Genomic DNA, 15968 nt, shown 5'->3' on the forward strand with positions numbered 1-15968 from the left:
ATACGGCCTGGGTACGAAGCGAGGAGCATCTGCTTTGGCAGACAGCCCTTCTCCCCAGACAGTTTGTCTTCCCAGATTCAAAAGCTAGAGGCAATGTGAGATGACCACCCCTTGGGGGGGTGGGGATTAAAAAGTCACAGATTTCCTGCGGACATCTTCCTGCTGAGCCTGTGATAAGGTCTGAGAGGAAGTGCCTGCCCTCCCAGAAAATTATCTAGAGCCTCCAGCCTGCACCCCTCCGCCTAAAGACAGGCCTTTCCTGCAGGAAAGGGAGGGGCTCGGACGGGCAGGGGTGGGAAGGGCACAGAGATAAAGTTCCCAGGTCAGGCCTGAGCAGACACAGGAGGCCTGGTGCACACAGCTGTGCCTGGTACTCGAATCTGTGTGTGTAAGATTCGGACCTGGGGGCGGGGAGGGGGTGTGGAGGGGAAAGGGGGGGGAAACCCACTTGCTTTGGGGCCGTGTATTTTCATTCAGGGTCTTCGGGCTTGTTTTTCCTCTGTGCTGACTCATTTTCATTTCAGATTCAACAAATCGAAAGAGTAATCTTCGGAGTGTTTAATACTCAGCAAACAAATATGCAGAAATGAGCCTGGTTTTGGCAAGAGATGGGCGCCCAAACACATACACACACGCATGCGCATGCGCCAGTGTCCACTGACACACCAGCCAGCCCCGTGTTGTCTGGTTCCCAAAGATTTACTGTAGTCTTCCTCACTCCCGTCCTGCCCCTGGGAGGCCCAGGCTCGTGCTTCTCAAAGTGCAGCCAGCAGTGCTCAGCCAGAGGCCCCAAATGGCCGCATCTGTGAGCAGTCACATGCAGGACAGGCCCCGGACAACCCGAGGTGACACTCCAAGCCCAGAGGCGGCGAGACAGTGAGCCAGGGTCCCCCTGCCTTGGTTAGAAGCACATGTCACTCCCCTCCTCCTCCTCACTCCCGGGTTATAAACTGGAAACAACATGACAACCTCTGTCCCTGAAGTGAGGAGAAAGCCAGGTAGCTGTCGCTCTCTGGAGGGGAGAGGATGCTGAGTGATGTCCCTGCCATCGAAGACACTCCCCCCTCCCCAGGGACAGAATGGAGCATAGAACTCTGACTGTGTGGCACCATCTGATGTCACTGTCTAGATCAGAGGCGCTCAGGACGTCAGATCTAATGCCTTCACGCGATTAGCAGGAGGAAGAAGGAGAAGAAATACATAGTGAAGGCAAAGCCTTTTCCAGACGCAGAAAGACCTGTGACCCAGTACCCCTGGGCCTGCTGAGTCCTTGGGCAGCTCGCTTGGCCTCACTGAGCTCCGGCAATCACTGGTTCTTCGTTTAGATAGGTCCCTGTCACCCCTGACTCCCACCAGCCTGACCCTGAGCATTTTCCCACCCAGCCCCCATGCCTTCCCCCATCTCACGCTCTGTCCTGGGCTCCTCACACCCCCAGTGCGTGTGCTGGGGAGCAGAGGGCTGTCTGCCTGCGTTGCTGGGCACAGGAAGGTCGGCATGACGGACTAGGGTCCAAGGGGTTTGGAGGTTACAAAAGAAAGACACTAGTCCCCAAATAATGGACCCACAACAGCGGGAGCTCAGGAGACCCAAGAGCTCACCTGTCTCGATCCCCTCTGGTTAAAGGTGAGGAAAGTAGGGCTGCTCCAGAAGCAGGGAGGCCTGTTCACAAGACAACCACAGGTCAGAGGCAGGGCCCGGGCCCCTGATCGACCAGACTCTCTCTCCAGCTTTGCTTTCCTGTCAGCCCTGCCTGTCCCGGCCCTACCTCCTCTTTTTCCTTCCCAAACTCGGAACATGGACGCCTTCCTTGGGCCCTGTCTGGGATAACCGATTTCTTTGAACCAGAGTGAAGTTAGTTGGAAAATCTCTGTGGTGGTTTGCCAGTGCGTCCACAGATTTTTGTTTCCCTCTCCCAGCGAGGGCTGGTACCTCACTTCCCTCCTCTCCAACAGGCTCGAGGGAGTGACTTGCCCCTAACGAAAGAAATGCAGGAAACCTGATGGTCATGGAACTTCAGAGCTGGGTCCCGGAAGGGGATACACCTCCACTTGGCTCGCTCTCTCTCTCAGAACAGCTGCCAGGGGAACCCACCTGCGAGGCCGTGAGGGGGCCCAGGCCCCATGGGAAGCCACAGCCTGCAGGTGTTCGGGCCCACGGTCCTTGCCGAGGTCCCCACAGAGGGCAGACTCCACTCTCACGCCGTGAGCGAGGAGGGCTCGCCAGTGACTTGGAGGCCCCCGGCCCTCTGCCGCAAACGCGACCTCGCTGAGCCCAGTGCCTTCAGGAGCACGAGGGATGGTGACAGTGGTGCAGGGCTTATTTTACGTTGTGAGGTAACTACACAGCACGAAGAAACACGGAAAAACCTCCTTGAGTGAGGCCTGGCCGCCCACAAACATAAGTATTGGTTTTTAAATGTCGCCTTGTTTTTCCTTATGGCTAATCTTCCCATCGCCTCAATGCCCCGGAAGAAGACGTAGGCCACAGAGTAAAGAGGAGACATGATGAATGATGGGAAGGAGGAGAGGCAAATCCCTCCTGAATCCCAGAAGTGGGCTTAAAGACAGGGTCTACATATGAGACTCCTTTCCCGGGGAGGGCACACAGTGAATCTGGGAGCAGCACCGGCAAGGCTGCTGCTTCCTGTGGCCCCTGGGGCCCGGGAACCTGGTGCTGCTCCTGCCTCCAACCTCGCTGGTGGCTGTTTCTCAGTCACCTTGTCATAGCCCCACTTGCCTGGTTTAAGTCCTGTGTCCTCCCCTACCGGCCGTGTGGACCTGGCCACAGACTGGAACCTGGGCCCCTGTTTCCTCGCCTGGAAAATGAGGGCAGTAATGGCACCTAATCCATGGAGGGTCATGTGGGTGGACTGAGTTATCTCCCAGGAAGTGCTGAGAACACCACCCGGCTCCAAAACGTTCATGTGTATTTGTATTTCTGTTTTACTTTAACTGTGCCTCGGCATTGTCTCCTCAATAAATTTGCAAGTTAGAGGCAAACAGCACGCTTCCCTCCACCATGTCTTCATTTTTGGTATCGGCTGGCAGCTCCATGACGGGTGCTCAGAGAACACTGAGGGGCAATTGATGGGTCATCTCAGGGTAATAAAACAGGCGACCACAACACCACAGACTCCGTGCCTTGCCTGGGGGAGACGTTGCCTCTGGAGCAATGACTTGTGTCTTTCTCTGCAGTCATTTGTAAGTCACAACAGACCCACGTGCTTAACTGTGAACCAGCCCGGAGCGGAGGAGGGCTAAGCGGTGGCCACCTCTGTGGGGATAGTGACGTGGACGCTGCTCAGAGGAAGGCTGGTCTGTCCCTGTGTGGGATCGCACCCACATCTCAACAGCTTCCAACATGCCACCCAAAGCCTCAAGGCTGAGAGCTTGTGCTGGTTGTGCCCCACTCTTGGGGTCCTTGGTCATGCTGGCCCCTGAATAAGGCAGAGCTCTCGGGCTGCTTGGCCTCTGCATGGGCCCCGTCTACATGCACTTGCAGCATCTCCGGGCCGTGAGGAGCTCCCATCTCATCCAGCCACAGGGGACTCTGCGGAACCCTAGAGGAGATTCATATGACACTAGCAAACCCTGCTTTCTGTTCAGCCAGAGTTTCTCCACAGAGAGAGACGTGGATCCTCTTTCCCAGACACCAGCCGGGACCTCCCCTTTCAGCAAAGTAATCCAAGTGTCTTTCCCTTCACACCCTCAGGGCCTCCTCTCCTTTCCTGAGACCATCATCCAAAGGAGGCGGGCAGGGAGGATTTCACCTACTAGGCCCTCACAACCATATTCTGTGGTGAAAACTTCAGCTATAATACAGGTCAGACCATATATTTTTTTATTTTTTAAGTAGGCTCCACACCCAGTGTGAGGTTTGAACGCATGACCCCAACCTCAAGAGTCACATGCTCTCCTAACTGAGCCAGCCAGGTCCCCCAGGTCAGACCCTTTAAACAACCAGATGTCAATTCAGCTCTCGGTTGAAAGGCATCTCCTGGAGATCAGGAAGTATGAGATATGGGTACGAATTGAAAATGATGTCACTGTGACCATGAGATGGGCTGAGACATGTAAAGAGGTCCCAGCACAGTGCCTGGGAGATGGTAGGTGCTTTTTAACATTTAGTTATTATTTTGTGGTGGGATTAGGAGGAGAATGGTGCATAGGCCTGGTGCCCAGAAACATGTGGAAAAACAAACAAGATAGCAGGGGAGCGAGTCCCCATCTTGCCCTGACTCTCGGGCTGGCGGGGCAACGTGGAACCCGGGGTGTTACACAGCTGGGGGCCCGGGGACACAAAGACACCAAAGCTCATGGGCCCGCCACCTTGGACAAATATGGGCCAGGAATTCGGCCCAAATCACAGAGCCCGAAGGCCTCATTCAGCAGTTGGGTTTGAACCAAGTGTCTGGGGCTCCTTCGCTGGTCCCTAGGCCTTCCTTCAACAAGTCACGCCCTCGGTGCCTGCAGCTTCTGCAGTCCTTGCCAAAACACTCCTGGCGCACATCAAGAAGAGTTCCGCTTCTCACACTTTCCATTTCTGGCTTCCTTCACGTGGTTCACTAGACCCTCCCTCCTCTGCTACTTTAGCTGGCAGCCTCTGAAGCAAAAGGTGCAGAAAATACAAGTTGATTTAAGGGTACAAGACATCTGTAGACTCCATCTGCCTTCAGAAGTTCCCTACTGAGTCACCAATGCCTGGCGTTTACCCCTGACATCTAAAGGGCCCCTCCCCAGTCCACCAGGCCCACTCCCCGCACTTCCCAGCCTGGCTCAAAGATGCCACATCACCAGGGCTGAATGTGGAACCAAGGGTCTGCCCCCATCCTGGCCTTGGAGCCTTCTCCATGTAGTCAGAGAATGCTCTTCTTTAAAGCAAGCAACCCCACTCCTCCAGCAGAAGGTTCACACCCATCAGCTCCCTTGGACAAGAGCTCATGTCTTTTGAGTTGTCCCTTTTCACCAAGTAGGTCTATACAAGTGAGGCTGTGAGTTCCTCCCCCAAGGGAGGGACCTTGTCAAGGGCTCCTTTCAATTCCCAGTGCAGAGCAGAGTCTGGAGATGGGCAGGGAAGGTGCTGGCAGGATGAATGGGGGACCGGCGGGGTCCGCAGTATCCAGGAATGTCTAGGAGTGCCTAGACGTGGCTCATGGCTGAGAAGATGAGTACACAGGCTTTCTCCTTTCGTCCCTACTCCTGTTCAGCACTCCTTCCAAGCCTAAAGGAGTCTCCTCCCTTGACTCGCCTCCATGATATCAAGACCCCATAACTTAGCAGATGCCATAGAGGGGTTTCTACTGCTCCCTAATTGTGCTTAAACATGGCATGAACATCTTGTCTCCTCAATAAGACTATGAGCTCCTGCAGGGCAAACATATTTTGCAAACTGTCAGGGCTTTTGAGAGCATGATGACATTTATGGAGCACAGATTCTATACCAGGCAACATGCTAAGTTTTACCTGAACTTCCCTACTCGGCCCTCATATTAGCTCTCTGAGGTTATTACTATTATTATCCTCATTGCACTGATGGAAAGACTGAGAAGAGATAATGTGCCCGAGATCACCCAAGTAGCAAATGCAATGGCCTTTGATCTCCGGTCACTTACGGGATGGTTCCATGGTTCTGCAGCGGTGCCCACCATGTTTTCCCCCACCAGCCCTCTACCAGTCCGATAGGACATTCTCATCAGGCACAAAGGTGTGGCCACCTCTGCTCCACCTACAAGATTTCCATCAAACTGCCAGTGTGCGACTCTGACTTGAGAGAATTCCCACCTGACTCTGCCATGGTGCTTGCTGTTTCCCACTGACCATCAGGAGCCTCTCAGGTACTGCACCTCCAAGCTGGGTCTGGCATCCCAACACCAGGACAGTTCAGTGTTCACACCTGCCTATTCCCCTCACACTCAAACTCACACACACACAGTTGGTTCAGGGTAGTAGAAAGTTCTGGTCAGAGGGAAGCTATTTCTATGGTTCTTGAAGCTTGACTAGTTGGAAAGGCCTACTTTGTTGAGAACTAAAACTACCAATACAAAATTAGGTGCAGGGCCTCAGAAGGAGGCCTCAGAACAAGTTAGGAGGGCAGGTGCAGAAACTTCACCATCTGACAGCAAATCCACTTCAGGATCCGAGTTCTAGTCCCAGCTCTGCCCGCTTACCACTCTGCCACCCAAGTGGCAATCCTTTCCCTGACTGGACTCAGCCTCCCCTTGTTCAAAGGAGGGGCTGGGATGAGGAAGAGTGGAGCTGCTCTGAGGCCCCTCTCAGCCCTGACACACTGAATTCTAACAGGCATGATGCCAAACACATCCCCAGGCTCACCACAACCTAACACAACCGTCCCCTGATCCAGGAGGGATTCTGCTCCTCCCTCCAGCCTGGGCACATACTGTATTACAGTAATGAGAGCTTTGGTTGCTTTAAATATCACAAAACAAAAACAACGGGCAGCCTGCGTCCATCGTCATCCCCTGTCCAGACCACAGAGGAGAGAGCCGGCAGACTGAGGCCACAGCGGAGATGGCGAGAGAAGCCCACAGAATCCCTTTCAGGAATCCATTGGCTCATATCTGGAATGAAAATCACCAATAGCAGGGGCTGTGAAGGGCCAGTCAGAGGGAGAGCCCGCGAGGTCACTCTGGGACAAAGAGGCCCTAGACGTAGTGAGACTGGAGACCCGGGTCCTGGATCCACCAGAGATGAGTTGGTGCCAAGCCTGAGGCTGTAGGGACTGCGGTCTCTCACCTCTGGGAGAGGCAGAGAAGTCCAGCCAAAGGTCTCCACAGAAATGAGGCGAGCCTCCCCCGGGTCCTGGGAGGCGCCCGCAAAGCAGAACAACAAGCATTCATCAGCTGGGACAGAGCCGGTGGGCAATGTGGAGAGGCCTGGAGCTGGATACTTTGTCCCTCTGGACTTCCCCAAAGCCACAGGGGGATCTGGCAGACCCTAGAAGATCTAGAAGCAAGAGCTCTGCTGTTCAGCTCACCACACAGGGGCCCTACTAAGCTCATATTCTGTAAAATGACCTGTGGTGGTTCAGAGGCCTTATCATATAGTTATTTGGTGTTGGAATGGACCAAGTCAGGATGAAGGGCTTGCACACTGAGCAATCCTGCTCATAGGCAGCAAGCAGGGCCATACGCAGACCCTCAGCCCACAAACCTGGCTCCTTCTCCCCGTCCCTCTCTCTAGGTAACTGACTCTGCTGCTCCAAGGTGCTCCCTAGTGATTAGGGAAAGTAGTGGACACATATGTCAGGACAGGTAGGGGCTAGGGGCAGACAGATGCTCTTTCGTCACCATGCCAGTCCAGACCCTGACCCCTAACAGACACCAGAAAAGGAAGTTGAGAGGAGATTTGCCAATAATTTGTGTTTGACAGCAGACACCCATGGGCAAGTCTTTCCTAACCTTTAGGTCCTTTGCTGGATGAGGTTTCTCAACCACCATGTCAGTCAGACATTTTTAAAGGCAAGTGGAAGTTCTGAAGTCCAGCGAAGGATGGAGGTCCTTTTGCCAGGAGCCTGCCCCGCAGCTCCTGCCAGAAAGGGCATCACCAATCTGATGGGGATCCCCACGTGCTCACAGAGGACAGAGTCAGGCCAGTGGAAGTTAGTCTTCGGAAAAGGCGGGTTGGGGCTGGGCAGGTGGAAACTGCTAAAAAAAAAAAAAATCCATTGAACTATGAAAACCAGACACTCCAGGCCCTGGAGTGTCTGGTTCGGACCACGTGGCCTGGCCTGCATGTGAATTTAGGCTCCTTGAAGGGAAACCTTTCTCTGTTGGTCACTGTTGAATCCCCAACACCAAACACAGTTCCTGTCATGGAGCAGACTCTCAGGACATACTTGTTGCCTTAACGCACAGTCGGTGTCCATAAGCATTTGTTGCCTTTCCTTCTCAGTTACTCTCAGGAACTTAAGTGGACTGTGGGTTTGTGGCCCTTTTGCCACTTGTGGCTGGTACTAAACGGACAAGACTGTCCTAGAGCACACCTCCCTGTTTCTCATTTTCCCTCTGGCCTCCCCTGGCCCTCCCCCACCATCTCCTTTCCACCAAGAACAGTAACACGACAGCAAGCTCTCCATTACCTTCCCTTCCCTGAACTCCTCGCTGATGCTGATGACCTTCTATCTTGGCCTGGAAGCTCATTTGTTTCATATAATTCAGTCTTGTCACTGTTTTTATCCCATTTGTATAGGGCTGGCTATATTACCTGATTGTAAACTCACTGAGATCGGGGACTAAGTTATAGATCCGTGGTACGCACCATGGCACTCTGCACCGTGCTTTAAATTTCCAAACTTTGCAGACTTTCCCCAAAGCCCAGACTTCTCCAGGTATACAGTATTCCTCATGGCTCCCCCTGAGCCTTTTCCCTTAAGTGTAGTCCCAACTTTTAAAAGGATAAAAGGCTCCAAACTTTCCTTAACCAGCATTTATGGACACTTATCACATACCAGACAGTGTGCTGTGTGGGAAAGAGGGAAAGCTATACAGAGGCATATCTTAGAGATATTGTAGGTCTGGTTCCTGATCACCACAATAAAGTTTACATCGCAATAAGGTGAGTCAAATGAATTCACTGGTTTCCCAGGGCATAGAAGTTGTTTACATTGTATTGTAGCCTATTAAGTGTGCGATTGCATTGTGCCTTTAAAAAGTACAGATGTTAACTAGAAATAACTTATTGCTAAGAAATGCTAACCACTATCTGAGCTTTCAGGGGTCATGATGACTGAGCGCGGATCTCCACGACAAATATCGTAACAATGAGAAAGTTTGAAATACTGTGAGAATTACCAAAATGTGGCCCAGAGACATGAAGCGAGCAAAACCTGTTGGGAAAATGGCATCAATACACTTGCTCGACACAGGGGTGCCACAAGCCTTCCATCTGTAAAAAAAACAGTATGTATCTGCGAAGAGCGATAAAAGCAAAGCACAACGAAGCGAGGTGTGCCTGTGTGTGTGTACACACACACACACGCAGCGTAGATCAGAAATGCCTCCAGTTAAGCCTCTTTTTCTACAAAAGCCAAGAGAGTGAGCCAGCTGAGTGGTTCAGCAGAAATGGTGCCCGAACCGGCTCCTCAACTAATGGTGTAGCCTTGGAGAGACCACTATTCTCCCTGAGATTCCGTCTCTCAGTCTGTAAAACAAAGGACATTCCCTCTCTCATACTCTGTTGCTGGTGGATGGAGAGCAGTTGCAAAGTGCATGTGACCACAGTCTGTAGTGGAAAATAAAAGAGCCAAAGCTGGGGCACCTGGATGGCTCAGTTGATTGAGCATCTGACTCTTGGTTTTGGCTCAGATCATGATCTCAGGGTCCTAGGATCGAGCCCTGCGTTGGGCTCCCTGCTCAGCAAGGAGTCTGCTTCCCCTCTCTCGCTCCCTCTGTCCCTCCCCCAACTTGTTCTCTCTCCCTCTCTCTCAAGTAAATAAATCATTTTTAAAAAGCTGTAGCTATTGAGAGGAGAATGAGAGGCACAAGATTGAAATAGTTAGGAGATAAAATCGAAACTGTGTGGGCAAGCAGCTACTTTTTTTGAATTATAATTAACACACAGTGTGTATCAGTTTTAGGTGTACAAGGTTATGACTCGACAATTCTGTACATTACTCAGTGTTCACCACAGTAAACGCAGTCACCATCTGTCACTGAGCAACGTTAATACAGCATCATTGACTCTATTCCCTGGGCTGCACTTTTCATCCCTGTGACTTGTCTTATAACTGAAGTTTGTACTTGTCGATCCCCTTCACCTATTGCCAGAGGAGACAGACCTAGAAAAAAACTGATTCTGTGACCAGAAGCAGCTACTTTTAAGACCACATCAACAAAGTCCATACCCAGAGACTTTAGTAGCAATGGACATTCAGTGACTGGGCGATACTTAAAGTGACACTTGTGAATCCAGCTGGGCACCCAACTTCTACACAAAATAAGAGTGAATATAAGGCTTTATATTGTTCTTGGCCTTTTAGAACTCACCGGTTCCATGAGCTATAAATACAATCTGGTTTTATAGTTGGAGGAGAAAGAAATGAACCTAACAGAGTGTATCTCTTTGTCCCGGCCAATGGGAGACGTTAAAAATTTTCAAAGGAAAATGGCAGAAGTCATCCAACAAGGAAGGAAGGAACAGTGACCGTGTTGGCAAAAAAGCAAAAGCAAGGAATGTGATTCAGTACTTTGTGCCCAATAATGCCTGGGACAAGGATGCTGGGAAGAAACTCAGAAAAGAGGAGAAAGAAGAACTCCAAACTATACATCCAGAGCCATAAGAAGAATGAGACTTTCCTCAGGAAGGGAGTAGTGAACCCTATGACAAGGGAGCAGAGTCTCCAGAGTCCACAGGTTCAAGTGGGAAAAGGGGAGGAGTGGCTTCCCTATAAAGAAAACAAGAGGATTCATTGAAGGACCTTAGAATGTTTCACCTGGCAAAAAAAAAAAAAAAATTCCACTAGAAGTTGATGGTCTTCAAACATGTGATTGACGTACTCTCCTGAAGTAGAGGCATTCAGATCACACAACAGAGCTTCAGAGTCATAACTTAAGGAAGTTCCAGAGGGGCAGATCTCAACTGAACATAAGCGGGGGCACATCCTAAGAATTAGAGGCATCCAAAACGGGTATGTTTCTGTGTGGGGGTATGAGCCCCCTGTTACAGGAAGTGTTCATGTAGAGGACGGATAATCATCTGATTTAGAAGACTGTAGGGAAGAGTCCTTCTCTGTGCAAGAGACTGGGCCAGCTAACTTCTAAAACCCTTCCTATTTTTAATAATCTATGTGTCTGTTCATTAGAGCCCAAAACTGGGTAAGAGGACACCAGTCCAACACAGAGGACCACGAAAGAACTCCTTCTTCATGCCAATGGAGATGTGAAGCTTCACACATAATGATAACTTAGGGCCCAAGAATTATCTGATTTGTAGACATGTGAACCCTCACATGCTCACACCGCCTCTACAAGCAGACACCGCAGCTGGTCCTTGTCACCTTCCATTGTCGGCTATCTGGCCCAGATCCTGTGGCAAAAGTGACATATCAGGACCTCGCTCTGCTACAGCTAAATCGTTTAAAGTAAACTTGAGCTTCAGTCAGAAGTAAGATCTGGAGAGTAGTATCGGTCACTTTTCCAAGAAAATGTGGTAAACTTATTTAAGGCCACTTAACAGTTACAAAGAATAATTAGATCTACTGGGGTCAGTCATAAAATCCCAGTTATTGAAGTGTTTGAATCTATAAACATATGTTAGTAAATTACCTCTGTTTTTCAGTTCCACTTCTTGTGTCCTGATCTCCCCAAACCCTAAATTATTTATCAGGGTCTTGAATTCCACAGAAGTGAAAGCCAATACTCTCAGTGTTTGTCTTACTTGGTTTCACCACAACACACACAGAAGACAGACTATAGGAAAGAAAACATGGGTTAGGATCACAAAAGTGTATACAGTTTCCTTTTCTGTCCCAATAGCTCTAAGCTGTTTGGGGGTCTGGACTCCACGTGTCCCCCCAGTGCCCTGCAGGTGACTAATGACTGATCAACATCTCACAGCCCACAGCCCCTCAGAACCATCTCCTCTAACAGCTTGTCATAGCCTCAAATCTCAATATCAGAGTCCTACAGTCCCAGGGCTTCCAAAATTTTGGTTTGAATGTACATTTTAACAGACATATATTTACTGTCCATTTAATAAAAGAATGACCCAACCCAAGCATGCTCATCCTTCTGCTCAAATACTTCCTCTTGTGTATACTTCCAGGATCCCAAGGCTGACGGCATGTGATAAAAATCCTGAAAGCTCAGCACCACTCCTGTAATCCCGGAGTCCTGAAGTCTCAGGCTTCCCAGGAACAAAACAGTCCCCCAGGTGTGAGTCGCCGATACGGTGCTCAAATACGTTACGTGATATCCTTGGCTGAGCTCCCTGAAAAGGGTCATGACACGCAAAAGTATCGAGGTCATGGCCTTGGAGTCCACCAAAGCCTGAGGCATAGCATTCACAAGGTCCCAAGCCTGCGTATAAGGTCCAGGGCTGAAAAGACAAGGAGCACATTTACCCAAAGTAGCAGAATACAGTGTTGCCAGGGGAAGCCAGGATATTGCTGCTGAACATCAAGTGTGGGGTGAGCTAAGGTGAAAACGGGAAAGCAACTCATAAGGTCAGAACCTGCAATCCTGGAAACAAGAAACAGGGTGAAGAGTCTCACGGAAAAGGTACAGTCACTGTGAAGGTGCGGGACACACACCTCTGTGTGGCCCCTGGTAGTTTAAAGAAGCTCTCTCAGGAGCAACAACATGTGTTCAAAGATGCTTATGGTTATAGTCAGGGCATGTGTGGGCTATCACTTTCCTAACTAATTCAGCCACATCCCAGCTCATTAAACGGGGTAGGTGAGAAAAGAAGCTAATAAGGAGGCAGAGACCTTTCTGAGCATTTTCTAAACAATTTGTTTGCACACCCCAAAATCTTGGCATTTTATGCCTAAGAATGTTCCCAGGGAGCCTCAGCAACTGAGTTTCTATCCGTAGTGTTACGGAGCTAACACTGAGTTTTCACTTGGATAAAACTGAGGGCATTTGTAGAAATAGTGAGTGAGTCTTCCAGAGAGAAAATGAAAACAAACTTAAGTTGAATTCACTGAGAAATTCTACATGTTGCTTTTATTTGCTCATGCTCTGAACAAACCAAATGAGGAACAGAGAATGGCACAACAGGGTCCAGCCACCAGCTGGGCGGCCTGGAGGGACCAGACGACATAACCACATCTAGCCGCAAACCATTCTCCATGCTCTAAGGCCAATGTCCACAGAAGGGAGCGACCCCAAATTACAGCAACAACTACAGTCCATTTTTTTACAAAAGTCTGGATGTGCAGCGCAGGCTAAAGCCGATGAGGAGTAGTGGGGAAGGGGGAGAAGCATCCAGAGTGAACGCAGAGACAGAACAATGGGATATAAGAGAATGCGAGTGGAACCAGTACAGATCTCACGAGGGCAACTATTAAATCATTCTGGCCCAGCTAGGCCAGTGTTTAGGATTATGATGCTAACGTGACAGGTTTCAATTCAGTTCTGCGCACAGTTTTTGAGGAGGCACTGAGAAATCCAAATGCCTCTGATGGGTTCTTGAAATCTCCTTCCCTCCTGCCATGTTTGTGTCACTGCATCAGGGCGCAGTGATGTAAGTCAGCAGGCCATGCTGGCCTCCTGCTGCACAGCCTGCCCTGGGAGCATCCTATGGCAGATAATCTGGGTTAAATAAGGATCTGGAGAGCCCCAGGGAATATTCTTGCAGCACAGAAAACCCCAAAAGGATTACAGATTGAAAACTCCTCACCCTATAAATCAAACAGAGCAATTCCAGGCTTGGGGAAATCTAATCTCTCCTCCTTCTCCTCTGAAAACCCTCAGGATGGCCTTTAGAGATGAAGCATGTTCTTCAAGGCCTCAAATGGTAAGAGAAGCCCACCAAAACTAGCAAAGGGACAATCAGGGAGGAACCTCTAACCGAACCCTCAGAGCTCCTTTACAATCTGGAAGGGTGTTGTGAGTGTTGGAGTACCTATGAGCTTCCCAGATACCAGCTTCGGCAGGTGGAAACATTCAAAGCCATGACCTTCTCCCAGCAGTGAAGGAGCCGTGTCCACACAGCAGGAGGCAGGAGAGAGGCAGGCGGAGGACAGCTTGACCCTAATCATAGGGCTGGATCTTAACCCAGCTTGGGAGGCGCTATTCCTCCCTCTCCCCTGGAAAACGAACACCATGGCACAACTAGAGTGAACATGAAGGACAAGGAAGGGTGAGTTAAATATATTCTCTGTGCCAGGCCGGCCTAAGGGAGCAGGGGGTTAAGCATCCTGTATGAGGCTCAGACTGTGCCTCTCCCAACGTTTTGAACAAGCATGTTCATGGCCAGGGGTTGATCCCCTCTGATAAGCAGGACAGCTTCTGAGAACCAGATCCTTGGACACAGCACCCCACAGAGCTTCACCATTCGTCCCATCTCCCTGACTCCCAGCTGTTCCACCTGCTTCTCAGTCCCCCCACCCACCCACAGTGGTCAATTTTCATTCAGAACAGTGTCCTATGACAGTTCTCATGCACATAGACAAAAAGATAAACAGCAAACATCGGTCACCAACAAATTAGTAGGTTCTATTCTCAATCTCAGAGAGGATCTCTGTAGCTGGCTGCTGTTGTCTTTATTATCAGGAACTGGAGATTCTTGGGATTGGGAACAGATAACCCAAGCCTGATCGATGCTACCATCTCCCCCTTCAATATCCCGAGCAGGCAACCCAGCTCGGCTTTAAATCTCAACGCGGACCTTTACTAGCTGGGTGAGTTTACGTGAGTCACAGAGCACTCGTGCCTCAGTTTTCTCATTTAAGAACTGGACGCTAACCACAATACCATCCCAGAGGAGCATCACGAAAGAGAAACAAGTTAATACGTAGAACAGTGTCTAGCCTCAAGTCTTATTATTACAACTGGCGCTGTTTAAAGAATTGGAGTTTGTCTCATTTTGCAGTAAAGATATTTGACTCCCCATAGTGCCTGGCTTGGGCTCATATATATTAAACAATCATGACATGACAAGACCTTGGCAGCAAAAACAAACATCCCAAGAACAAAGAGCCCCTCTCCCTCGCTCCAACAAGAGGCAGTCTGGGTTAGCATGCAAAATTGTCAGAGCCCATCTTTCCCTGGAACGTGATCCTCTGCATACATCCTGATGCTGTCTGAGTCATAAACTTTGGGGGGATTCTTTGCGTTCAGCACATGTGTGAGATTCCGCAGTCTCAATTCCTCCTTGCCAGAGGGTTCTTCGGATCTGGATTTGACGACCTACCCAGGATGCTACTTTCGGTCCAGTTGGGGAGTTGTTTTGTGCCCTTCCGGGAGGCAGTCTCTGATTCTTCTTAAAAACCATCTTTAAGGGATACCTGGATAGCTTAGCTGGTTAAACGTACGACCCTTGATTTTGGCTCAGGTCATGATCTTGGGGTTCCTGAGATCAAGCCCCGTGTTGGGCTCCATGCAGGGCACAGGGTCTGCTTGGGATTCTCCCTCTTCCCTTTCCCCTCCCCCTGCTCTCACTCTCTAACTAAACAGATAAATAAAGAAATAAAATCCTTTTTAAAAAACCTGTCTTTAATTCTATGTCTTGTAAGAGACACACACTCTCACCAATATCCTGATCCACGAATCCTATGAAGTCAACAAATAAAGGAACCAAGAGAGTCTCTTATAAACAGGTCATTAATTCTCCATTATGTTCTCCCCCTAAAATGATAACCAGAATCAGATGCACATATCCTCCCACCCCACCCCACAGCCAGACTGGGGAAAGGAGACTCCAAAGAAGGAGGGGGCGCTGGTTTGAGAGAAACCCCAGCAGGCAGTGGAGATCCTGACCTGCTAAGGACAGGGACTCAAGGTCCAGAGGTAGGGAAGTGAATTCTGGAACATCTGGTACTTTCTGTGCAAGGAAACTGGCCGCGGGTGGAGAGCAGGGCCAGGAAGAAAGCTGTGAGGTGCAAGGCCTACCTCTGATTGCCACAGGAAGCGTGGGCCAGCAGCAAGGGTGTGGGTAGGAGCAGAGAGGAAAGGGGCCTCTCTTAATAAGGCCGTGGTTTGGGCTAGAACCAGGAGGGTGTCGCTGTCAGTGTTACTGGGGGCTAGGGATTGGTGAGGTGCTTGTCCAGCAATCGCCCCCAGCAAATATGCATCCAATCAGAGTCGGTTTGCAAACCCTCACTCAGCTTTGGCCAAGGAGCAGCGATTAAAGCCAGAGGCTGAGGCTGACACAGGCAGGAGCCTGGAGCTCATGAAACATGACACCTAGAGAGGGAAACTGAAGGAAAAGAATCACAGCCAAACAAACACACCCTTGGCCAGAGCGGAGCCCAGGGGCCAGAGAGGGAAGGAGGGCCAGCTATCCGC

At 50.2% G+C, this 15968-nt stretch overlaps 1 protein-coding gene across 1 annotated transcript in view; it reads right to left on the reverse strand.

Annotated features, from left to right (window-relative positions):
- Positions 1-15968, reverse strand: part of DDR2 (discoidin domain receptor tyrosine kinase 2) — a 144176-nt gene that overhangs the window by 65873 nt on the left and 62335 nt on the right. The gene's annotated exons all lie outside the window — the stretch shown is intronic.

Source organism: Lontra canadensis, unplaced genomic scaffold (genome assembly GCF_010015895.1).
Source record: "Lontra canadensis isolate GAN:19392208 unplaced genomic scaffold, GSC_riverotter_1.0 scaffold164, whole genome shotgun sequence".
Classification (NCBI taxonomy): Eukaryota; Metazoa; Chordata; class Mammalia; order Carnivora; family Mustelidae; genus Lontra; species Lontra canadensis.